The sequence below is a fragment of the Symsagittifera roscoffensis genome, chromosome 7, assembly GCF_963678635.1.
Source record: "Symsagittifera roscoffensis chromosome 7, txSymRosc1.1, whole genome shotgun sequence".
Lineage (NCBI taxonomy): Eukaryota > Metazoa > Xenacoelomorpha > Acoela > Convolutidae > Symsagittifera > Symsagittifera roscoffensis.
The window spans coordinates 29350855-29374286 of NC_087068.1; the positions used below are offsets into that span (position 1 = coordinate 29350855).

Here is a 23432-nt window from a genome sequence, read left to right on the forward strand (position 1 = left end):
CTTGCGGTCAAGAGGTCAAATAAAAATGATTTTTGTAAAAAGTGAAACAAACACAATCTAATGAAGTCTAGCTCTAAAGCGTTTTTGAGCAAGGAAGCTATGAAAAATCAGAAATTTGCCTTGTTTGTCAAAAAAAAATTCTGGAAAGTTGTTTTGAACTCGCCGATTCAGTAGAGAGTTGAGCTTTTATTGCAACAACCAAGGGTTCGAGTCCGTTGTGAGTGACGATTTTAAAATAAGTTCTTTAATTTTGTTCGAAAGTTTTTTTTTGTAAAAAACTGAAAAAAAAACACAATCTTAATAAGTCTTGCTCGAAAGCGTTTTTGAGTTTAAAATCTATAAGCTCAAGACAGAAGCAGAGCCTTGCTAGCTCATTCGGTAGAGCGTCGGACGTTTTATCCAACGGTCAGGGGTTCGAGTTCTTGTGGGGCGATGATTGCCGAATTTCTTTTTCAAATTTTATTTGAACTAGAACTGTAGAAATGATTTTTGTAAAAAGTGAAACAAACATAATCTAATTAAGTCTAGCTCGAAAACAATTTTGAGCTTGTAAGCTATGAAAAACCAGAAAATTGCCTTGTTTGTCACAAAAAAAATACTGGGAAGTTGTTTTGAGCTTGCGGAGTCATTAGAGAGTTGGGCTTTCAATCCAACAGTCAAGGGTTCGAGTCCGTTGTGGGTGAAATTTTCAAAATAAGTTTTTTTTTAGTTTTTGTTCGAAATTTTCTTTTTTTTTGTAAAAACTGAAAGAAAAACACAATCTAAGTAAGTCTAGCTCGAAAGCGTTTTTGAATTTAAAAGCTATAAACTCGGGAAAGAATTAGAGCCTTGTGGTCAAGAGGTCAAGTAAAATTGATTTTTGTAAAAAGTGAAACAAAACAATCTAATGAAGTCTAAAGCGACTTTGAGCAAGGAAGCTATGAAAAATCAGAAATTTGCCTTGTTTGTCAAAAAAAAATTCTGGAAAGTTGTTTTGAACTCGCCGATTCAGTAGAGAGTTGAGCTTTTAATCGAACCACCAAGGGTTCGAGTCCGTTGTGAGTGAAGATTTTAAAATAATTTTTTAAATTTTGTTCGAAAGTTTTTTTTTGTAAAAAACTGAAAAAAAACACAATCTTAATAAGTCTAGCTCGAAAGCGTTTTTCAGTTTAAAATCTATAAGCTCGGGATCGAAGCAGAGCCCTGCTAGCTCAGTCGGTAGAGCGTTGGACGTTTAATCCAACAGTCAAGGGTTCGAGTCCCTTGTGGGGCGATGATTGCAGAATTTCTTTTTCAAATTTTATTTGAACTAGAACTGGAGAATAAATTTTTGCAAAATGTGAAACAAAAATAATCTAATTGAGTCTAGCTCGAAAACAATTTTGAGCTTGTAAGCTATGAAAAACCAGAAAATTGCCTTGTTTGTCACAAAAAAAATACTGGGAAGTTGTTTTGAGCTTGCGGAGTCATTAGAGAGTTGGGCTTTCAATCCAACAGTCAAGGGTTTGAGTCCGTTGTGGGTGAAATTTTCAAAATAAGTTTTTTTTAGTTTTTGTTCGAAATTTTCTTTTTTTTGTAAAAACTGAAAGAAAAACTCAAACTAAGTAAGTCTAGCTCGAAAGCGTTTTTGAGTTTAAAAGCTATAAACTCGGGAAAGAAGTAGAGCCTTGCGGTCAAGAGGTCAAATAAAAATGATTTTGTAAAAAGTGAAACAAACACAATCTAATGAAGTCTAGTTCTAAAGCGATTTTGAGCATGGAAGCTATGAAAAATCAGAAATTTGCCTTGTTTGTCAAAAAAAAATTCTGGAAAGTTGTTTTGAACTCGCCGATTCAGTAGAGAGTTGAGCTTTTAATCGAACCACCAAGGGTTCGAGTCCGTTGTGAGTGAAGATTTTAAAATAATTTTTTAAATTTTGTTCGAAAGTTTTTTTTTGTAAAAAACTGAAAAAAAACACAATCTTAATAAGTCTAGCTCGAAAGCGTTTTTCAGTTTAAAATCTATAAGCTCGGGATCGAAGCAGAGCCCTGCTAGCTCAGTCGGTAGAGCGTTGGACGTTTAATCCAACAGTCAAGGGTTCGAGTCCCTTGTGGGGCGATGATTGCAGAATTTCTTTTTCAAATTTTATTTGAACTAGAACTGGAGAATAAATTTTTGCAAAATGTGAAACAAAAATAATCTAATTGAGTCTAGCTCGAAAACAATTTTGAGCTTGTAAGCTATGAAAAACCAGAAAATTGCCTTGTTTGTCACAAAAAAAATACTGGGAAGTTGTTTTGAGCTTGCGGAGTCATTAGAGAGTTGGGCTTTCAATCCAACAGTCAAGGGTTTGAGTCCGTTGTGGGTGAAATTTTCAAAATAAGTTTTTTTTAGTTTTTGTTCGAAATTTTCTTTTTTTTGTAAAAACTGAAAGAAAAACTCAAACTAAGTAAGTCTAGCTCGAAAGCGTTTTTGAGTTTAAAAGCTATAAACTCGGGAAAGAAGTAGAGCCTTGCGGTCAAGAGGTCAAATAAAAATGATTTTGTAAAAAGTGAAACAAACACAATCTAATGAAGTCTAGTTCTAAAGCGATTTTGAGCATGGAAGCTATGAAAAATCAGAAATTTGCCTTGTTTGTCAAAAAAAAATTCTGGAAAGTTGTTTTGAACTCGCCGATTCAGTAGAGAGTTGAGCTTTTAATGCAACAACCAAGGGTTCGAGTCCGTTGTGAGTGAAGATTTTAAAATAATTTTTTAAATTTTGTTCGAAAGTTTTTTTTTGTAAAAAACTGAAAAAAAACACAATCTTAATAAGTCTTGCTCGAAAGCGTTTTTCAGTTTAAAATCTATAAGCTCGGGATCGAAGCAGAGCCATGCTAGCTCAGTCGGTAGAGCGTTGGACGTTTAATCCAACAGTCAAGGGTTCGAGTCCCTTGTGGGGCGATGATTGCAGAATTTCTTTTTCAAATTTTATTTGAACTAGAACTGGAGAATAAATTTTTGCAAAAAGTAAAACAAACATAATCTAATTAAGTCTAGTTCGAAAACAATTTTGAGCTTGGAAGCTATCAAAAACCAGAAAATTTTCTTGTTTGTCACAAAAAAAGCAAATAAATACTGGGAAGTTGTTTTGAGCTTGCCGAGTCAGTAGAGAGTTGGGCTTTTAATCCAACAATCAAGGGTTTGAGTCCGTTGTGGGTGATTTTTGAAATATTTTTTTTTATTTTTTCGAATTTTCGATTTTCATTTTTTGTAAATTTGATAAAAGCACAATCTAAATAAGTCTAGCTCGAAAGCGTTCCTGAGTTAAGTTTATAAGCTCGGGAATGAAGTAGAGACCTGCTAGCTCAGTCGGTAGAGCGTTGGACTTTTTATCCAACGGTCAAGGGTTTGAGTCCCTTGTGGGGCGATGATTGCCGAATTTCTTTTTCAAATTTTATTTGAACTAAAACTGTAGAATTGATTTTTGTAAAAATGCAACAAACACAATCTAATTAAGTCTAGCTCAAAAACAATTTTCAGCTTGGAAGCTATGAAAAACCAGAAAATTGCCTTATTTGTCACAAAAAAATGAAATACTGTGAAGTTGTTTTGGGCTTGCCGAGTCAGTAGAGAGTTGGGCTTTTTATCCAACAATCAAGGGTTCGAGTCCGTTGTGGGTGATTTTTGAAATATTTTTTTTTTATTTTTTCGAATTTTCGAATTTTCATTTTTTGTAAATTTGAAAAAAGCACAATCTAAATAAGTCTAGCTCGAAAGCGTTTTTGAGTTTAAAAGCTATAAACTCGGGAAAGAAGTAGAGCCTTGCGGTCAAGAGGTCAAATAAAAATGATTTTTGTAAAAAGTGAAACAAACACAATCTAATGAAGTCTAGCTCTAAAGCGATTTTGAGCAAGAAAGCTATGAAAAATCAGAAATTTGCCTTGTTTGTCAAAAAAAAATTTTGGAAAGTTGTTTTGAACTCGCCGATTCAGTAGAGAGTTGAGCTTTTAATGCAACAACCAAGGGTTCGAGTCCGTTGTGAGTGACGATTTTAAAATAAGTTTTTAAAGTTTGTTCGAAAGTTTATTGTAAAAACTGAAAAAAAAACAATCTTAATAATAAGTTTTTGAGTTTAAAATCTATAAGCTCGTGAATGAAGCAGAGCCATGCTAGCTCAGTCGGTAGAGCGTTGGACTTTTAATCCAACGGTCAAGGGTTCGAGTCCCTTGTGGGGCGATGAGTGCAGAATTTCTTTTTCAAATTTTTTTGAACTAGAACTGTATAATTAATTTTTGTAAAAAGTGAAACAAACATAATCTAATTAAGTCTAGCTCGAAACCAATTTTGAGCTTGTAAGCTATGAAAAACCAGAAAATTGCCTTGTTTGTCACAAAAAAAAATACTGGGAAGTTGTTTTGAGCTTGCGGAGTCATTAGAGAGTTGGGCTTTCAATCAAACAGTCAAGGGTTCGAGTCCGTTGTGGGTGAAAATTTCAAAATAAGTTTTTTTTAGTTTTTGTTCGAAATTTAATTTTTTTTTGTAAAAACTGAAAGAAAAACACAATCTAAGTAAGTCTAGCTCGAAAGCGTTTTTGAGTTTAAAAGCTATAAACTCGGGAAAGAAGTAGAGCCTTGCGGTCAAGAGGTCAAATAAAAATGATTTTTGTAAAAAGTGAAACAAACACAATCTAATGAAGTCTAGTTCTAAAGCGATTTTGAGCAAGGAAGCTATGAAAAATCAGAAATTTGCCTTGTTTGTCAAAAAAAAATTCTGGAAAGTTGTTTTGAACTCGCCGATTCAGTAGAAAGTTGAGCTTTTAATGCAACAACCAAGGGTTCGAGTCCGTTGTGAGTGACGATTTTAAAATAAGTTTTTAAAGTTTGTTCGAAAGTTTTTTGTAAAAACTGAAAAAAAAACAATCTTAATAATAAGTCTATCTCGAAAGCGTTTTTGAGTTTAAAATCTATAAGCTCGTGAATGAATCAGAGCCCTGCTAGCTCAGTCGGTAGAGCGTTGGACTTTTAATCCAACGGTCAAGGGTTCGAGTCCCTTGTGGGGCGATGAGTGCAGAATTTCTTTTTCAAATTTTTTTGAACTAGAACTATAGAATTAATTTTTGTAAAAAGTGAAACAAACATAATCTAATTAAGTCTAGCTCGAAAACAATTTTGAGCTTGTAAGCTATGAAAAACCAGAAAATTGCCTTGTTTGTCACAAAAAAAATACTTAGAAGTTGTTTTGAGCTTGCGGTGTCATTAGAGAGTTGGGCTTTCAATCCAACAGTCAAGGGTTTGAGTCCGTTGTGGGTGAAAATTTCAAAATAAGTTTTTTTTTTAGTTTTTGTTCGAAATTTTATTTTTTTTGTAAAAACTGAAAGAAAAACACAATTTAAGTAAGTCTAGCTCGAAAGCGTTTTTGAGTTTAAAAGCTATAAACTCGGGAAAGAAGTAGAGCCTTGCGGTCAAGAGGTCAAAAAAAATGATTTTTGTAAAAAGTGAAACAAACACAATCTAATGAAGTCTAGCTCTAAAGCGATTTTGAGCAAGGAAGCTATGAAAAATCAGAAATTTGCCTTGTTTGTCAAAAAAAAATTCTGGAAAGTTGTTTTGAACTCGCCGATTCAGTAGAGAGTTGAGCTTTTAATGCAACAACCAAGGGTTCGAGTCCGTTGTGAGTGACGATTTTAAAATAAGTTTTTTAAGTTTGTTCGAAAGTTTTTTTTAGTAAAAACTGAAAAAAAAAACACAATCTTAATAAGTCTAGCTCGAAAGCGTTTTTGAGTTTAAAGTCTATAAGCTCAAGACAGAAGCAGAGCCTTGCTAGCTCAGTCGGTAGAGCGTCGGAATTTTTATCCAACGGTCAAGGGTTCGAGTTCTTGTGGGGCGATGATTGCCGAATTTCTTTTTCAAATTTTATTTGAACTAGATTTGTAGAAATGATTTTTGTAAAATGTGAAACAAACATAATCTAATTAAGTCTAGCTCGAAAACAATTTTGAGCTTGTAAGCTATGAAAAACCAGAAAATTGCCTTGTTTGTCACAAAAAAAATACTGGGAAGTTGTTTTGAGCTTGCGGAGTCATTAGAGAGTTGGGCTTTCAATCCAACAGTCAAGGGTTTGAGTCCGTTGTGGGTGAAATTTTCAAAATAAGTTTTTTTTTAGTTTTTGTTCGAAATTTTCTTTTTTTTTGTAAAAACTGAAAGAAAAACACAATCTAAGTAAGTCTAGCTCGAAAGCGTTTTTGAATTTAAAAGCTATAAACTCGGGAAAGAAGTAGAGCCTTGTGGTCAAGAGGTCAAGTAAAATTGATTTTTGTAAAAAGTGAAACAAAACAATCTAATGAAGTCTAAAGCGACTTTGAGCAAGGAAGCTATGAAAAATCAGAAATTTGCCTTGTTTGTCAAAAAAAAATTCTGGAAAGTTGTTTTGAACTCGCCGATTCAGTAGAGAGTTGAGCTTTTAATCGAACCACCAAGGGTTCGAGTCCGTTGTGAGTGAAGATTTCAAAATAATTTTTTTAATTTTGTTCGAAAGTTTTTTTTTGTAAAAAACTGAAAAAAAAACACAATCTTAATAAGTCTAGCTCGAAAGCGTTTTTCAGTTTAAAATCTATAAGCTCGGGATCGAAGCAGAGCCCTGCTAGCTCAGTCGGTAGAGCGTTGGACGTTTAATCCAACAGTCAAGGGTTCGAGTCCCTTGTGGGGCGATGATTGCAGAATTTCTTTTTCAAATTTTATTTGAACTAGAACTGGAGAATAAATTTTTGCAAAATGTGAAACAAACATATTCTAATTATGTCTAGTTCGAAAACAATTTTGAGCTTGGAAGCTATCAAAAACCAGAAAATTGCCTTGTTTGTCACAAAAAAAAGCAAAATAAATACTGGGAAGTTGTTTTGAACTCGCCGATTCAGTAGAGAGTTGAGCTTTTAATCGAACCACCAAGGGTTTGAGTCCGTTGTGAGTGAAGATTTTAAAGTAATTTTTTTTAATTTTGTTCGAAAGTTTTTTTTTGTAAAAAACTGAAAAAAAAACACAATCTTAATAAGTCTAGCTCGAAAGCGTTTTTCAGTTTAAAATCTATAAGCTCGGGATCGAAGCAGAGCCCTGCTAGCTCAGTCGGTAGAGCGTTGGACGTTTAATCCAACAATCAAGGGTTTGAGTCCGTTGTGGGTGATTTTTGAAATATTTTTTTTATATTTTTTCGAATTTTCGAATTTTCATTTTTTGTAAATTTGAAAAAAACACAATCTTAATAAATCTATCTCGAAAGCGTTTTTGAGTTTAAAATCTATAAGCTCGTGAATGAATCAGAGCCCTGCTAGCTCAGTCGGTAGAGCGTTGGACTTTTAATCCAACGGTCAAGGGTTCGAGTCCCTTGTGGGGCGATGAGTGCAGAATTTCTTTTTCAAATTTTTTTGAACTAGAACTATAGAATTAATTTTTGTAAAAAGTGAAACAAACATAATCTAATTAAGTCTAGCTCGAAAACAATTTTGAGCTTGTAAGCTATGAAAAACCAGAAAATTGCCTTATTTGTCACAAAAAAAATACTTAGAAGTTGTTTTGAGCTTGCGGTGTCATTAGAGAGTTGGGCTTTCAATCCAACAGTCAAGGGTTTGAGTCCGTTGTGGGTGAAAATTTCAAAATAAGTTTTTTTTTAGTTTTTGTTCGAAATTTTATTTTTTTTGTAAAAACTGAAAGAAAAACACAATCTAAGTAAGTCTAGCTCGAAAGCGTTTTTGAGTTTAAAAGCTATAAACTCGGGAAAGAAGTAGAGCCTTGCGGTCAAGAGGTCAAATAAAAATGATTTTTGTAAAAAGTGAAACAAACACAATCTAATGAAGTCTAGCTCTAAAGCGATTTTGAGCAAGGAAGCTATGAAAAATCAGAAATTTGCCTTGTTTGTCAAAAAAAAATTCTGGAAAGTTGTTTTGAACTCGCCGATTCAGTAGAGAGTTGAGCTTTTAATGCAACAACCAAGGGTTCGAGTCCGTTGTGAGTGACGATTTTAAAATAAGTTTTTTAAGTTTGTTCGAAAGTTTTTTTTAGTAAAAACTGAAAAAAAAACACAATCTTAATAAGTCTAGCTCGAAAGCGTTTTTGAGTTTAAAGTCTATAAGCTCAAGACAGAAGCAGAGCCTTGCTAGCTCAGTCGGTAGAGCGTCGGAATTTTTATCCAACGGTCAAGGGTTCGAGTTCTTGTGGGGCGATGATTGCCGAATTTCTTTTTCAAATTTTATTTGAACTAGATTTGTAGAAATGATTTTTGTAAAATGTGAAACAAACATAATCTAATTAAGTCTAGCTCGAAAACAATTTTGAGCTTGTAAGCTATGAAAAACCAGAAAATTGCCTTGTTTGTCACAAAAAAAATACTGGGAAGTTGTTTTGAGCTTGCGGAGTCATTAGAGAGTTGGGCTTTCAATCCAACAGTCAAGGGTTTGAGTCCGTTGTGGGTGAAATTTTCAAAATAAGTTTTTTTTTAGTTTTTGTTCGAAATTTTCTTTTTCTTTGTAAAAACTGAAAGAAAAACACAATCTAAGTAAGTCTAGCTCGAAAGCGTTTTTGAATTTAAAAGCTATAAACTCGGGAAAGAAGTAGAGCCTTGTGGTCAAGAGGTCAAGTAAAATTGATTTTTGTAAAAAGTGAAACAAACACAATCTAATGAAGTCTAGTTCTAAAGCGATTTTGAGCAAGGAAGCTATGAAAAATCAGAAATTTGCCTTGTTTGTCAAAAAAAAATTCTGGAAAGTTGTTTTGAACTCGCCGATTCAGTAGAAAGTTGAGCTTTTAATGCAACAACCAAGGGTTCGAGTCCGTTGTGAGTGACGATTTCAAAATAATTTTTTTAATTTTGTTCGAAAGTTTTTTTTTTGTAAAAAACTGAAAAAAAACACAATCTTAATAAGTCTAGCTCGAAAGCGTTTTTCAGTTTAAAATCTATAAGCTCGGGATCGAAGCAGAGCCCTGCTAGCTCAGTCGGTAGAGCGTTGGACGTTTAATCCAACAGTCAAGGGTTCGAGTCCCTTGTGGGGCGATGATTGCAGAATTTCTTTTTCAAATTTTATTTGAACTAGAACTGGAGAATAAATTTTTGCAAAATGTGAAACAAACATATTCTAATTAAGTCTAGTTCGAAAACAATTTTGAGCTTGGAAGCTATCAAAAACCAGAAAATTGCCTTGTTTGTCACAAAAAAAAGCAAAATAAATACTGGGAAGTTGTTTTGAGCTTGCCGAGTCAGTAGAGAGTTGGGCTTTTAATCCAACAATCAAGGGTTTGAGTCCGTTGTGGGTGATTTTTGAAATATTTTTAAATATTTTTTCGAATTTTCGAATTTTCATTTTTTGTAAATTTGAAAAAAGCACAATCTAAATAAGTCTAGCTCGAAAGCGTTCCTGAGTTAAGTTTATAAGCTCGGGAATGAAGTAGAGACCTGCTAGCTCAGTCGGTAGAGCGTTGGACTTTTTATCCAACGGTCAAGGGTTTGAGTCCCTTGTGGGGCGATGATTGCCGAATTTTTTTTTCAAATTTTATTTGAACTAAAACTGTGGAATTGATTTTTGTAAAAATGCAACAAACACAATCTAATTAAGTCTAGCTCGAAAACAATTTTCAGCTTGGAAGCTATGAAAAACCAGAAAATTGCCTTATTTGTCACAAAAAAATGAAATAATGTGAAGTTGTTTTGGGCTTTCCGAGTCAGTAGAGAGTTGGGCTTTTCATCCAACAATCAAGGGTTCGAGTCCGTTGTGGGTGATTTTTGAAATATTTTTTTTTTAGTTTTTGTTCGAATTTTCATTTTTTGTAAATTTGAAAAAAAGCACAATCTAAATAAGTGTAGCTCGAAAGCGTTCCTGAGTTAAGTTTATAAGCTCGGGAGTGAAGTAGAGACCTGATAGCTCAGTCGGTAGAGCGTTGGACGTTTAATCCAACGGTCAAGGGTTCGGTCCCTTGTGGGGCGATGATTGAAGAATTTTTTTTTCAAATTTTATTTGAACTAGAACTGTAGAATAAATTTTTGTAAAATGTGAAACAAACATAAACTAATTAAGTCTAGTTCGAAAACAATTTTGAGCTTGGAAGCTATTAAAAACCAGAAAATTGCCTTGTTTGTCACAAAAAAAAGCAAAATAAATACTGGGAAGTTGTTTTGAGCTTGCTGAGTCAGTAGAGAGTTTGGCTTTTAATCCAACAATCAAGGGTTCGAGTCCGTTGTGGGTGAAGATTTCAGAATTGCTTCTTCCATTTTTATTTCAACTAGAATTTTAGAATTATGTTTTTTGTAAAATGGGAAACAAACACACTCTAATTAAGTCTAGTTCGAAAGCGATTTTGAGCTTGGAAGCTATAAAAAACCGGAAATTTGCCTTGTTTGTCACAGAAAAAAAAAATAAATTCTGGGAAGTTGTTTTGAGCTTGCCGAGTCAGTGGAGAGTTGGACTCTTAATCCAACAATCAAGGGTTGGAATCCATTGTGAGTGAAGATTTCAGAATTGCTTCTTCCATTTTTTTAACTAGAATTTTAGAATTGTGTTTTGTAAAAAGGGAATTAAACACAATCTAATTAAGTCTAGCTCGAAAGCGATTTTGAGCTTGGAAGCTATGAAAAACCAGAAATTTGCCTTGTTTGTCACAGAAAAAAATATCAAAATAAATTCTGGGAAGTTGTATTGAGCTTGCCGAGTCAGTAGAGAGTTGGACTCTTAATCCAACAATCAAGGGTTGGAATCCATTGTGAGTGAAGATTTCAGAATTGCTTCTTCCATTTTTATTTGAACTAGAATTTTAGAATTGTGTTTTGTAAAATGGGAAACAAACACAATCTAAATAAGTCTAGTTCGAAAGCGATTTTGAGCTTGAAATCTATGAAAAACCAGAAATTTGCCTTGTTTGTCACAGAAAAAGAAACAAAATAAATTCTGGGAAGTTGTTTTGAGCTTGCCGAGTCAGTAGAGAGTTGGGCTTTTAATCCAACAATCAAGGGTTGGAATCCGTTGTGAGTGAATATTTCAGAATTGCTTCTTCCATTTTTATTTAAACTAGAATTTTAGAATTGTGTTTTGTAAAAAAGGAAACAAACACAACCTAATTAAGTCTAGCTCGAAAGCGATTTTGAGCTTGGAAGCTATGAAAAACCAGAAAATTGCCTTGTTTGTCACAAAAAAAATAAATACTGGGAAGTTGTTTTGAGCTTGCCGAGTCAATAGAGAGTTGGGCTTTTAATCCGGCAGTCAAGGGTTCGAGTCCGTTGTGGATGAAAATTTTAAAATAAGTTTTTTTTAGTTTTTGTTCGAAATTTTATTTTTTTTTGGTAGAAAATGAAAGAAAAACACAATCTAAGTAGGTCTAGCTCGAAAGCACTTTTGAGTTTAAAAGCTATAAACTCGGGAATAAAGTAGAGCCCTGCAGTCAAGAGGTCAAGTAAAATTGGTTTTTCTAAAAAATGAAACAAACACAATCTAATGAAGTCTAGCTCGAAAGCGATTATTTTGAGCAAGGAAGCTATGAAAAACCAGAAATTTGCCTTGTTTGTCGCAAAAAAAAAATTCTGGAAAGTTGTTTTGAACTCGCCGATTCAGTAGAGAGTTGAGCTTTTAATCCAACAATCAAGGGTTCGAGTCCGTTGTGAGTGAAGATTTTAAAATAAGTTTTTTAATTTAGTTCGAAATTTTTTTTTTGTAAAAACTGAAAAAAACACAACCTTAATAAGTCTAGCTCGAAAGCGTTTTTGAGTTAAAAATCTATAAGCTCGGGAATTAAGCAGAGCTCTGCTAGCTCTGTCGGTAGAGCGTTGGACTTTTAATCCAACGGTCAAGGGTTCGAGTCCCTTGTGGGGCGATGATTGCAGAATTTCTTTTTCAAATTTTATTTGAAATAGAACTGTAGAATAAGTTTTTGTAAAAAGTGAAACAAACACAATTCAATTAAGTCTAGGTCGAAAGCGATTTTGAGCTTGGAAGCTATGAAAAACCAGAAATTTGCCTTGTTTGTCACAGAAAAAAATATCAAAATAAATTCTGGGAAGTTGTATTGAGCTTGCCGAGTCAGTAGAGAGTTGGACTCTAATCCAACAATCAAGGGTTGGAATCCATTGTGAGTGAAGATTTCAGAATTGCTTCTTCCATTTTTATTTGAACTAAAATTTTAGAATTGTGTTTTGTAAAATGGGAAACAAACACAATCTAAATAAGTCTAGTTCGAAAGCGATTTTGAGCTTGAAAGCTATGAAAAACCAGAAATTTGCCTTGTTTGTCACAGAAAAAGAAACAAAATAATTTCTGGGAAGTTGTTTTGAGCTTGCCGAGTCAGTAGAGAGTTGGGCTTTTAATCCAACAATCAAGGGTTGGAATCCGTTGTGAGTGAATATTTCAGAATTGCTTCTTCCATTTTTATTTAAACTAGAATTTTAGAATTGTGTTTTGTAAAAAGGGAAACAAACACAACCTAATTAAGTCTAGCTCGAAAGCGATTTTGAGCTTGGAAGCTATGAAAAACCAGAAAATTGCCTTGTTTGTCACAAAAATAATAAATACTGGGAAGTTGTTTTGAGCTTGCCGAGTCAATAGAGAGTTGGGCTTTTAATCCGGCAGTCAAGGGTTCGAGTCCGTTGTGGATGAAAATTTTAAAATAAGTTTTTTTTTAGTTTTTGTTCGAAATTTTATTTTTTTTGGTAGAAAATGAAAGAAAAACACAATCTAAGTAGGTCTAGCTCGAAAGCATTTTTGAGTTTAAAAGCTATAAACTCGGGAGTAAAGTAGAGCCCTGCAGTCAAGAGGTCAAGTAAAATTGATTTTTCTAAAAAATGAAACAAACACAATCTAATGAAGTCTAGCTCGAAAGCGATTATTTTGAGCAAGGAAGCTATGAAAAACCAGAAATTTGCCTTATTTGTCGCAAAAACAAAATTCTGGAAAGTTGTTTTGAACTCGCCGATTCAGTAGAGAGTTGAGCTTTTAATCCAACAATCAAGGGTTCGAGTCCGTTGTGAGTGAAGATTTTAAAATAAGTTTTTTAATTTTGTTCGAAATTTTTTTTTGTAAAAACTGAAAAAAACACAACCTTAATAAGTCTAGCTCGAAAGCGTTTTTGAGTTAAAAATCTATACGCTCGGGAATTAAGCAGAGCTCTGCTAGCTCAGTCGGTAGAGCGTTGGACTTTTAATCCAACGGTCAAGGGTTCGAGTCCCTTGTGGGGCGATGATTGCAGAATTTCTTTTTCAAATTTTATTTGAAATAGAACAGTAGAATAAGTTTTTGTAAAAAGTGAAACAAACACAATTCAATTAAGTCTAGTTCGAAAGCGATTTTGAGCTTGGAAGCTATGAAAAACCAGAAATTTGCCTTGTTTGTCACAAAAAAAAATAAATTCTGGGAAGTTGTTTTGAGCTTGCCGAGTCAATAGAGAGTTTGGCTTTTAATCCAACAATCAAGGAATTGAGTCCGTTGCGGTTGAAGATTTTGAAATAAATTTTTTTAGTTAATGTTCGAAATTTCATTTTTTGTAAAATTTGAAAAAAAAAACAATCTAAATAAGTCTAGCTCGAAAGCATTTCTGAGTAAAATTTATAAGCTCGGGTTGAAGTAGAGACCTGCTAGCTCAGTCGGTAGAGCGTTGGACTTTTAATACAACGGGCAAGGGTTTTAGTCCCTTGTGGGTGAAGATTTCAGAGTTGCTTCTTCCATTTTAATTCGAACTAGAATTTTATAATTGTGTTTTGTAAAAAGGGAAACAAACACAACCTAATTAAGTCTAGCTCGAAAGCGATTTTGAGCTTGGAAGCTATGAAAAACCAGAAAATTGCCTTGTTTGTCACAAAAATAATAAATACTGGGAAGTTGTTTTGAGCTTGCCGAGTCAATAGAGAGTTGGGCTTTTAATCCGGCAGTCAAGGGTTCGAGTCCGTTGTGGATGAAAGTTTTAAAATAAGTTTTTTTTAGTTTTTGTTCGAAATTTTATTTTTTTTGGTAGAAAATGAAAGAAAAACACAATCTAAGTAGGTCTAGCTCGAAAGCATTTTTGAGTTTAAAAGCTATAAACTCGGGAGTAAAGTAGAGCCCTGCAGTCAAGAGGTCAAGTAAAATTGATTTTTCTAAAAAATGAAACAAACACAATCTAATGAAGTCTAGCTCGAAAGCGATTATTTTGAGCAAGGAAGCCATGAAAAACCAGAAATTTGCCTTGTTTGTCGCAAAAAAAAAATTCTGGAAAGTTGTTTTGAACTCGCCGATTCAGTAGAGAGTTGAGCTTTTAATCCAACAATCAAGGGTTCGAGTCCGTTGTGAGTGAAGATTTTAAAATAAGTTTTTTAATTTTGTTCGAAATTTTTTTTTGTAAAAACTGAAAAAAACACAACCTTAATAAGTCTAGCTCGAAAGCGTTTTTGAGTTAAAAATCTATAAGCTCGGGAATTAAGCAGAGCTCTGCTAGCTCAGTCGGTAGAGCGTTGGACTTTTAATCCAACGGTCAAGGGTTCGAGTCCCTTGTGGGGCGATGATTGCAGAATTTCTTTTTCAAATTTTATTTGAAATAGAACAGTAGAATAAGTTTTTGTAAAAAGTGAAACAAACACAATTCAATTAAGTCTAGTTCGAAAGCGATTTTGAGCTTGGAAGCTATGAAAAACCAGAAATTTGCCTTGTTTGTCACAAAAAAAAATAAATTCTGGGAAGTTGTTTTGAGCTTGCCGAGTCAATAGAGAGTTTGGCTTTTAATCCAACAATCAAGGAATTGAGTCCGTTGCGGTTGAAGATTTTGAAATAAATTTTTTTAGTTAATGTTCGAAATTTCATTTTTTGTAAAATTTGAAAAAAAAAAACAATCTAAATAAGTCTAGCTCGAAAGCATTTCTGAGTAAAATTTATAAGCTCGGGTTGAAGTAGAGACCTGCTAGCCCAGTCGGTAGAGCGTTGGACTTTTAATACAACGGGCAAGGGTTTTAGTCCCTTGTGGGTGAAGATTTCAGAGTTGCTTCTTCCATTTTAATTCGAACTAGAATTTTATAATTGTGTTTTGTAAAAAAGGAAACAAACACAATCTAATTAAGTCTAGCTCGAAAACGATTTTCAGTTTGAAAGCTATAACAACCAGAAATTTGCCTTGTTTGTCACAAAAAGAATTCTGGAAAGTTGTTTTGAACCCGCCGAGTCAGTAGAGAGTTGAGCTTTTAATCGAACAATCAATCAAGGGTTCAAGTCCGTTGTGAGTGAAGATTTTAAAGTAACTTTTTAAAATTTTGCTCGAAAGTTTTTTTTGTAAAAAGTGAAAAAAAACACAATCCTAATAAGTCTAGCTCGAAAGCGTTTTTGAGTTTAAAATCTTTAACCTCGAGAATTGAGAAGAGAACTGCTTGCTCATTCGGTAGAGCGTTGGACTTTTAATCCAACGGTCAAGGGTTCGAGTCCCTTGTGAGGAGATGATTGCAGAATTTATTTTTTCAAATTTTATTTGAACTAGAACTGTAGAATTAATTTTTGTAAAAAGTGAAACAAAAACAACTCAATTAAGTCTAGCTCGAAAACGATTTCCAGCTTGGAAGCTATAAAAAACCAGAAGTTTGCCTCGTTTGTCACAAAAAAAATAAATACTGAGAAGTTGTTTTGAGCTTGCCGAGTCAGTAGATAGTTGGGCTTTTAATCAACAATCAAGGGTCCGTGTCCGTTGTGAGTGAAGATTTTAAAATAAGTTTTTTAATTTTTGTTTGAAAGTTTTTTTTTGTAAAAACTGAAAAAAAAACAATCTTAATAAGTCTAATTCGAAAGCGTTTTTGAGTTTAAACTCTATGCGCTCGGCAATTAAGCAGAGCCCTGCTAGCTCAGTCGGTAGAGCGTTGGACTGTTAATCCTACGGTCAAGGGTTCGAGTCCCTTGTGGTGAGATGATTGCAGAATTTTTTTCAAATTTTATTTGAACTAGAACTGTAGAATTAATTTTTGTAAAAAGTGAAACAAACAACTCAATTAGGTCCAGCTCGAAAACGATTTTTAGCTGGGAAGCTATGGAAAACCAGAAGTTTGCTTCGTTTGTCACAAAAAAATAAATACTGAGAAGTTGTTTTGAGCTTGCCGAGTCAGTAGATAGTTAGGCTTTTAATCCAACAACCAAGGGTCCGAGTCCGTTGTGAGTGAAAATTTTGAAATAAGTTTTTTAATTTTTGTTCGAAAGTTTTTTTTGTAACAACTGAAAAAAAAAACACATTCTTAATAAGTCTAGCTCGAAAGCGTTTTTGAGTTTAAAATCTATGCGCTCGGGAATTTTCCAGAGCTCTGCTAGCTCAGTCGGTAGAGCGTTGGACTTTTAATCCAACGGTCAAGGGTTCGAGTCCCTTGTGGGGCGATGATTGCAGAATTTCTTTTTCAAAATTTATTTGAAATAGAACTGTAGAATAAGTTTTTGTAAAAAGTGAAACAAACACAACTCAATTAAGTCTAGCTCGAAAACGATTTTCAGCTTGGAAGCTATGAAAAAACAGAAATTTGCCTCGTTTGTCACAAAAATAAATAAATACTGAGAAGTTGTTTTGAGCTTGCCGCGTCAGTAGATAATTGGGCTTTTAATCCAACAATCAAGGGTCCGAGTCCGTTGTGAGTGAAGATTTTAAAATAAGTTTTTTTTATTTTTGTTCGAAAGTTTTTTTTGTAAAAACTGAAAAAAAAACCTATTCTTAATAAGTCTAGCTCGAAAGCGTTTTTGAGATTAAAATCTATGCGCTCGGGAATTTTGCAGAGCACTGCTAGCTCAGTCGGTAGAGCGTTGGGATTTTAATCCAACGGTCAAGGGTTCGAGTCCCTCGTGGGGCGATGATTGCTGAATTTTTTTTTCAAATTGTATTTGAACTAGAACTGTAGAATTAATTTTTGTAAAAAGTGAAACAAACACAACCCAACTAAGTCTAGCTCGAAAACGATTTTCAGCTTGGAAGCTATGAAAAACCAGAAGTTTGCCTTGTTTGTCGCAAAAAAAAACAAAATAAATACTGGGAAGTTGTTTTGAGCTTGCCGAGTCAGTAGATAGTTGGGCTTTTAATCCAACAACCAAGGGTCCGAGTCCGTTGTGAGTGAAAATTTTAAAATATGTTTTTTAATTTTTGTTCGAAAGTTTTTTCTATAAAAACTGAAAAAAAACACAATCTTAATAAGTCTAGCTCGAAAGCGTTTTTGAGTTTAAAATCTATAAGCTCGGGAATAAAGGAGAGCTCTGCTAGCTCAGTCGGTAGAGCGCTGGACTTTTAATCCAACGGTCAAGGGTTCGAGTCCCTTGTGGGGAGATGATTGCAGATTTTTTTTAAATTTTATTTGAACTAGAACTGTAGAATTAATTTTTGTAAAAAGTGAAACAAACACAACTCAATTAAGTCTAGCTCGAAAACGATTTTCAGCTTGGAAGCTATGAAAAACCAGAAGTTTGCCTTGTTTGTCACAAATAAAATAAATACTGAGAAGTTGTTTTGAGCTTGCCGAGTCAGTAGAGAGTTGGGCTTTTAATCCATTAATCAAGGGTTCGAGTCCGTTGTGGGTGAAGTTTTCAGAATTACTTCTTCCATTTTTATTTGAACTAGAATTTTAGACTTGTGTTTTGTAAATTGGGAAACAGACACAATCTAATTAAGTCTAGTTCGAAAGCGATTTTGAGCTTGAAAGCTATGAAAAACCAGAAACTTGCTTTGTTTGTCACAAAAAAATTCTGGAAAGTTGTTTTGAACTCGCCGAGTCAGTAGAGAGTTGAGCTTTTAATCCAACAATCAAGGGTTCGAGTCCGTTGTGGGTGAAGATTTCAGAATTGCTTCTTCCATTTTTATTTGAACTAGATTTTTACCATTGTGTTTTGTAAAAAGCGAAACAAACACAATCTAATTAAGTCTAGTTCGAAAGCGATTTTGAGCTTGAAAGCTATGAAAAACCAGAAACTTGCTTTGTTTGTCACAAAAAAATTCTGGAAAGTTGTTTTGAACTCGCCGAGTCAGTAGAGAGTTGAGCTTTTAATCCAACAATCAAGGGTCCGAGTCCGTTGTGAGTGAAGATTTCAAATTAAGTTTTTTTAATTTTTATTCGAAAGTTTTTTTTTTGTAAAAACTGAAAAAAAAACACAATCTTAATAAGTCTAGCTCGAAAGCGTTTTTAAGTTAAAAATCTATACGCTCGGGAATTGAGCAGAGCCCTGCTAGCTCAGTCGGTAGAGCGTTTTTAATCCAACGTTCAAGGGTTCGAGTCCCTTGTGGGGCGATGATAGCAGAATTTCTTTTTCAAATTTTATATGAACTAGAACTGTAGAGTAAGTTTTTGTAAAAAGTGAAACAAACACAATTCAATTAAGTCTAGCTCGAAAACGATTTTCAGCTTGGATGCTATGAAAAACCAGAAGTTTGCCTTGTTTCTCACAAAAAAATTTAAAATAAATACTGGGAAGTTGTTTTGAGCTTGCCGAGGCAGTAGAGAGTTGGGCTTTTAATCCATTAATCAAGGGTTCGAGTCCGTTGTGAGTGAAGTTTTCAGAATTACTTCTTCCATTTTTATTTGAACTAGAATTTTAGACTTGTGTTTTGTAAATTGGGAAACAGACACAATCTAATTAAGTCTAGTTCGAAAGCGATGTTGAGCTTGAAAGCTATGAAAAACCAGAAACTTGCTTTGTTTGTCACAAAAAAATTCTGGAAAGTTGTTTTGAACTCGCCGAGTCAGTAGAGAGTTGAGCTTTTAATCCAACAATCAAGGGTTCGAGTCCGTTGTGGGTGAAGTTTTCAGAATTACTTCTTCCATTTTTATTTGAACTAGAATTTTAGACTTGTGTTTTGTAAATTGGGAAACAGACACAATCTAATTAAGTCTAGTTCGAAAGCGATTTTGAGCTTGAAAGCTATGAAAAACCAGAAACTTGCTTTGTTTGTCACAAAAAAATTCTGGAAAGTTGTTTTGAACTCGCCGAGTCAGTAGAGAGTTGAGCTTTTAATCCAACAATCAAGGGTTCGAGTCCGTTGTGGGTGAAGATTTCAGAATTGCTTCTTCCATTTTTATTTGAACTAGATTTTTACCATTGTGTTTTGTAAAAAGCGAAACAAACACAATCTAATTAAGTCTAGCTCGAAAGCGATTTTGAGCTTGGAAGCTATGAAAAACCAGAAATTTGCTTTGTTTGTCACAAAAAAAAATTCTGGTCAGTTGTTTTGAACTCGCCGAGTCAGTAGAGAGTTGAGCTTTTAACCCAACAATCAAGGGTTCGAGTCCGTTGTGAGTGAAAATTATAAAATAAGTTTTTTAATTTTTGTTCGAAAGTTTTTTTTGTAAGAATTGAAAAAAACACAATCCTAATAAGTCTAGCTCGAAAACGTTTTTGAGTTTAAAATCTGTAAGCTCGGGAATTGATCAGAGCCCTGCTAGCTCAGTCGGTAGATCGTTGGACTTTTAATCCAGAGGTCAAGGGTTCGAGTCCCTTGAGGGGAGATGATTGCAGGAATTTTTTTCAGATTTTATTTGAAGTAGAACTGTAGAATTAATTTTTGCAAAAAAGTGAAACAAACACAACCCAATTAAGTCTAGCTCGAAAACGATTTTCAGCTTGGAAGCTATGAAAAACCAGAAGTTTGCCTTGTTTTTCACAAAAAAAAAACAAAATAAATACTGGGAAGTTGTTTTGAGCTTGCCGAGTCAGTAGAGATTTGAGCTTTTAATCCAACAATCAAGGGTTCTAGTCCGTTGTGGGTGAAGATTTCAGAATTGCTTCTTCCATTTTTATTTGATCTAGATTTTTAGAATTCTGTTTTGTAAAAAGGGAAACAAACACAATCTAATTAAGTCTAGCTTGAAAGCTTGAGCTTGGAAGCTATGAAAAACCAGAAATTTGCTTTGTTTGTCACAAAAAAAAATTCTGGTCAGTTGTTTTGAACTCGCCGAGTCAGTAGAGAGTTGGGCTTTTAATCCAACAATAAAGGGTTCGAGTCCGTTGTTAGTGAAGATTATAAAATAAGTTTTTTTAATTTTTGTTCGAAAGTTTTTTTTTGTAAGAACTGAAAAAAACAATCCTAATAAGTCTAGCTCGAAAGCGTTTTTGAGTTTAAAATCTGTAAGCTCGGGAATTTATCAGAGCCCTGCTAGCTCAGTCGGTAGATCGTTGGACTTTTAATCCAATGGTCAAGGGTTAGAGTCCCTTGTGGGGCGATGATTGCAGGATTTTTTTCAGATTTTATTTGAACTAGAACTGTAGAATTAATTTTTGCAAAAAAGTGAAACAAACACAACCCAATTAAGTCTAGCTCGAAAACGATTTTCAGCTTGGAAGCTATGAAAAACCAGAAGTTTGCCTTGTTTGTCACAAAAAAAAACGAAATAAACGCTGGGAACTTGTTTTGAGCTTGCCGAGTCAGTAGATTGGGCTTTTAATCCAACAATCAAGGGTCCGAGTCCGTTGTGAGTGAATTTTTTTAATATAACTTTTTTAAATTATTGTTCGAAAGTTTTTTTTGTAAAAACTGAAAACAAAACACAATCTTAATAAGTCTAGCTCGAAAGTGTTTTTGAGTTTAAAATCTATAAGCTGAGGAATTGAACAGCGTCTTGCTAGCTCAGTCGGTAGAGCGTTGGACTTTTAATCCAACGGTCAAGGGTTCGAGTCCCTTGTGGGGCGATGATTGCAGAATTTTGTTTTCAAATTTTATTTGAACTAGAACTGTAGAATTAATTTTTGCAAAAAAGTGAAACAAACACAACCCAATTAAGTCTAGCTCGAAAACGATTTTCAGCTTGGAAGCTATGAAAAACCAGAAGTTTGCCTTGTTTGTCACAAAAAAAAACGAAATAAACGCTGGGAACTTGTTTTGAGCTTGCCGAGTCAGTAGATTGGGCTTTTAATCCAACAATCAAGGGTCCGAGTCCGTTGTGAGTGAATTTTTTTAATATAACTTTTTTAAATTATTGTTCGAAAGTTTTTTTGTAAAAACTGAAAACAAAACACAATCTTAATAAGTCTAGCTCGAAAGTGTTTTTGAGTTTAAAATCTGTAAGCTCGGGAATTGATCAGAGCCCTGCTAGCTCAGTCGGTAGATCGTTGGACTTTTAATCCAACGGTCAAGGGTTAGAGTCCCTTGTGGGGCGATGATTGCAGGATTTTTTTCAGATTTTATTTGAACTAGAACTGTAGAATTAATTTTTGCAAAAAAGTGAAACAAACACAACCCAATTAAGTCTAGCTCGAAAACGATTTTCAGCTTGGAAGCTATGAAAAACCAGAAGTTTGCCTTGTTTGTCACAAAAAAAAAACGAAATAAACGCTGGGAACTTGTTTTGAGCTTGCCGAGTCAGTAGATTGGGCTTTTAATCCAACAATCAAGGGTCCGAGTCCGTTGTGAGTGAATATTTTAAAATAACTTTTTTAAATTATTGTTCGAAAGTTTTTTTGTAAAAACTGAAAACAAAACACAATCTTAATAAGTCTAGCTCGAAAGTGTTTTTGAGTTTAAAATCTATAAGCTGAGGAATTGAACAGCGTCTTGATAGCTCAGTCGGTAGAGCATTGGACTTTTAATCCAACGGTCAAGGGTTCGAGTCCCTTGTGGGGCGATGATTGCAGAATTTTGTTTTCAAATTTTATTTGAACTAGAACTGTAGAATTAATTTTTGTAAAAAGTGAAACACACAATCCAATTAAGTCTAGCTCGATAACGATTTTCAGCTTGGGAGCTATGAAAAACCAGAAATTTGCCTTGTTTGTCCCAAAAAAAAATAAATACTGGTAAGTTGTTTTGAGCTTGCCGATTCAGTAGATAGTTGAGCTTTTAATCCAACAATCAAGGGTTTGATTCCGTTGTGAGTGAAGATTTTAAAATAAATTTTTTAATTTTTATCGAAAATTTGTTTGTAAAATTTGAAAAAAAAAACACAATCTTAATAATTCTAGATCGAAAGCGTTTTTGAGTTTAAAATCTATAAGCTCGCGAATCGCGCAGAGTCTTGCTAGCTCAGTCGAAAGAGCGTTGGACTTTTAATCCAACGGTCAAGGTTTCGAGTCCCTTGTGGGGCGATGATTGCAGAATTTCTTTTTCAAATTTTATTTGAACTAGAACAGTAGAATAAATTTTTGTAAAAAACTAACAAACATAATCTAATTAAGTCTAGTTCGAAAACAATTTTGAGCTTGGAAGCTATGAAAAACCAGAAAGTTGCCTTGTTTGTCACAAAAAAAGCAAAATAAATACTGGGAAGTTGTTTTGAGCTTGCCGAGTCAGTAGAGAGTTTGGCTTTTAATCCAACAATCAAGGGTTCGAGTCCGTTGTGGGTGAAGATTTCAGAATTGCTTCTTCCATTTTTATTTCAACTAGAATTTTAAAATTGTGTTTTGTAAAATGGGAAACAAACACACTCTAATTAAGTCTAGTTCGAAAGCGATTTTGAGCTTGGAAGCTATCAAAAACCGGAAATTTGCCTTGTTTGTCACAAAAAAAAAACGAAATAAACGCTGGGAACTTGTTTTGAGCTTGCCGAGTCAGTAGATTGGGCTTTTAATCCAACAATCAAGGGTCCGAGTCCGTTGTGAGTGAATATTTTAAAATAACTTTTTTAAATTATTGTTCGAAATTTTTTTTTGTAAAAACTGAAAAAAAAACACAATCTTAATAAGTCTATTTCGAAAGTGTTTTTGAGTTTAAAATCTATAAGCTGAGGAATTGAACAGAGTCTTGCTAGCTCAGTCGGTAGAGCGTTGGACTTGTAATCCAACGGTCAAGTGTTTGTCACAAAAAAATTCTGGAAAGTTGTTTTGAACTTGCCGAGTCAGTAGAGAGTTGAGCTTTTAATCGAACAATCAAGGGTTCGAGTCCGTTGTGAGTGAAGATTTTAAAATAATTTTTTAAATATTCGTTCGAAAGTTTTTTTTGTAAAAACTGAAAACAAAACACAATCTTAATAAGTCTAGCTCGAAAGTGTTTTTGAGTTTAAAATCTATAAGCTGAGGAATTGAACAGCGTCTTGATAGCTCAGTCGGTAGAGCGTTGGACTTTTAATCCAACGGTCAAGGGTTCGAGTCCCTTGTGGGGCGATGATTGCAGAATTTTGTTTTCAAATTTTATATGAACTAGAACTGTAGAATTAATTTTTGTAAAAAGTGAAACACACAATCCAATTAAGTCTAGCTCGATAACGATTTTCAGCTTGGGAGCTATGAAAAACCAGAAATTTGCCTTGTTTGTCCCAAAAAAAAATAAATACTGGTAAGTTGTTTTGAGCTTGCCGATTCAGTAGATAGTTTAGCTTTTAATCCAACAATCAAGGGTTTGATTCCGTTGTGAGTGAAGATTTTAAAATAAATTTTTTAATTTTTATCGAAAATTTGTTTGTAAAATTTGAAAAAAAAAACACAATCTTAATAATTCTAGATCGAAAGCGTTTTTGAGTTTAAAATCTATAAGCTCGCGAATCGCGCAGAGTCTTGCTAGCTCAGTCGAAAGAGCGTTGGACTTTTAATCCAACGGTCAAGGTTTCGAGTCCCTTGTGGGGCGATGATTGCAG

At 34.0% G+C, this 23432-nt stretch overlaps 1 protein-coding gene and 15 non-coding genes across 17 annotated transcripts in view; all 16 read left to right on the plus strand.

Annotated features, from left to right (window-relative positions):
* The window catches only part of LOC134852162 (tetratricopeptide repeat protein 17-like), a 154706-nt gene that overhangs the window by 100624 nt on the left and 30650 nt on the right, over positions 1 to 23432 (plus strand). The gene's annotated exons all lie outside the window — the stretch shown is intronic.
* Positions 1180 to 1252, plus strand: Trnak-uuu (transfer RNA lysine (anticodon UUU)). The gene has a single exon. It is a non-coding gene; the product is annotated as a tRNA-Lys (tRNA).
* On the plus strand, positions 2004 to 2076 carry Trnak-uuu (transfer RNA lysine (anticodon UUU)). The gene has a single exon. It is a non-coding gene; the product is annotated as a tRNA-Lys (tRNA).
* Trnak-uuu (transfer RNA lysine (anticodon UUU)) lies at positions 4103 to 4175 on the plus strand. Its single transcript has one exon. It is a non-coding gene; the product is annotated as a tRNA-Lys (tRNA).
* Trnak-uuu (transfer RNA lysine (anticodon UUU)) lies at positions 4927 to 4999 on the plus strand. The gene has a single exon. It is a non-coding gene; the product is annotated as a tRNA-Lys (tRNA).
* On the plus strand, positions 6573 to 6645 carry Trnak-uuu (transfer RNA lysine (anticodon UUU)). Its single transcript has one exon. It is a non-coding gene; the product is annotated as a tRNA-Lys (tRNA).
* Positions 7254 to 7326, plus strand: Trnak-uuu (transfer RNA lysine (anticodon UUU)). The gene has a single exon. It is a non-coding gene; the product is annotated as a tRNA-Lys (tRNA).
* On the plus strand, positions 8906 to 8978 carry Trnak-uuu (transfer RNA lysine (anticodon UUU)). Its single transcript has one exon. It is a non-coding gene; the product is annotated as a tRNA-Lys (tRNA).
* On the plus strand, positions 11710 to 11782 carry Trnak-uuu (transfer RNA lysine (anticodon UUU)). Its single transcript has one exon. It is a non-coding gene; the product is annotated as a tRNA-Lys (tRNA).
* Positions 13068 to 13140, plus strand: Trnak-uuu (transfer RNA lysine (anticodon UUU)). Its single transcript has one exon. It is a non-coding gene; the product is annotated as a tRNA-Lys (tRNA).
* Positions 14362 to 14434, plus strand: Trnak-uuu (transfer RNA lysine (anticodon UUU)). Its single transcript has one exon. It is a non-coding gene; the product is annotated as a tRNA-Lys (tRNA).
* Trnak-uuu (transfer RNA lysine (anticodon UUU)) lies at positions 16203 to 16275 on the plus strand. Its single transcript has one exon. It is a non-coding gene; the product is annotated as a tRNA-Lys (tRNA).
* On the plus strand, positions 20018 to 20090 carry Trnak-uuu (transfer RNA lysine (anticodon UUU)). The gene has a single exon. It is a non-coding gene; the product is annotated as a tRNA-Lys (tRNA).
* Trnak-uuu (transfer RNA lysine (anticodon UUU)) lies at positions 20484 to 20556 on the plus strand. Its single transcript has one exon. It is a non-coding gene; the product is annotated as a tRNA-Lys (tRNA).
* Trnak-uuu (transfer RNA lysine (anticodon UUU)) lies at positions 21416 to 21488 on the plus strand. The gene has a single exon. It is a non-coding gene; the product is annotated as a tRNA-Lys (tRNA).
* On the plus strand, positions 22890 to 22962 carry Trnak-uuu (transfer RNA lysine (anticodon UUU)). The gene has a single exon. It is a non-coding gene; the product is annotated as a tRNA-Lys (tRNA).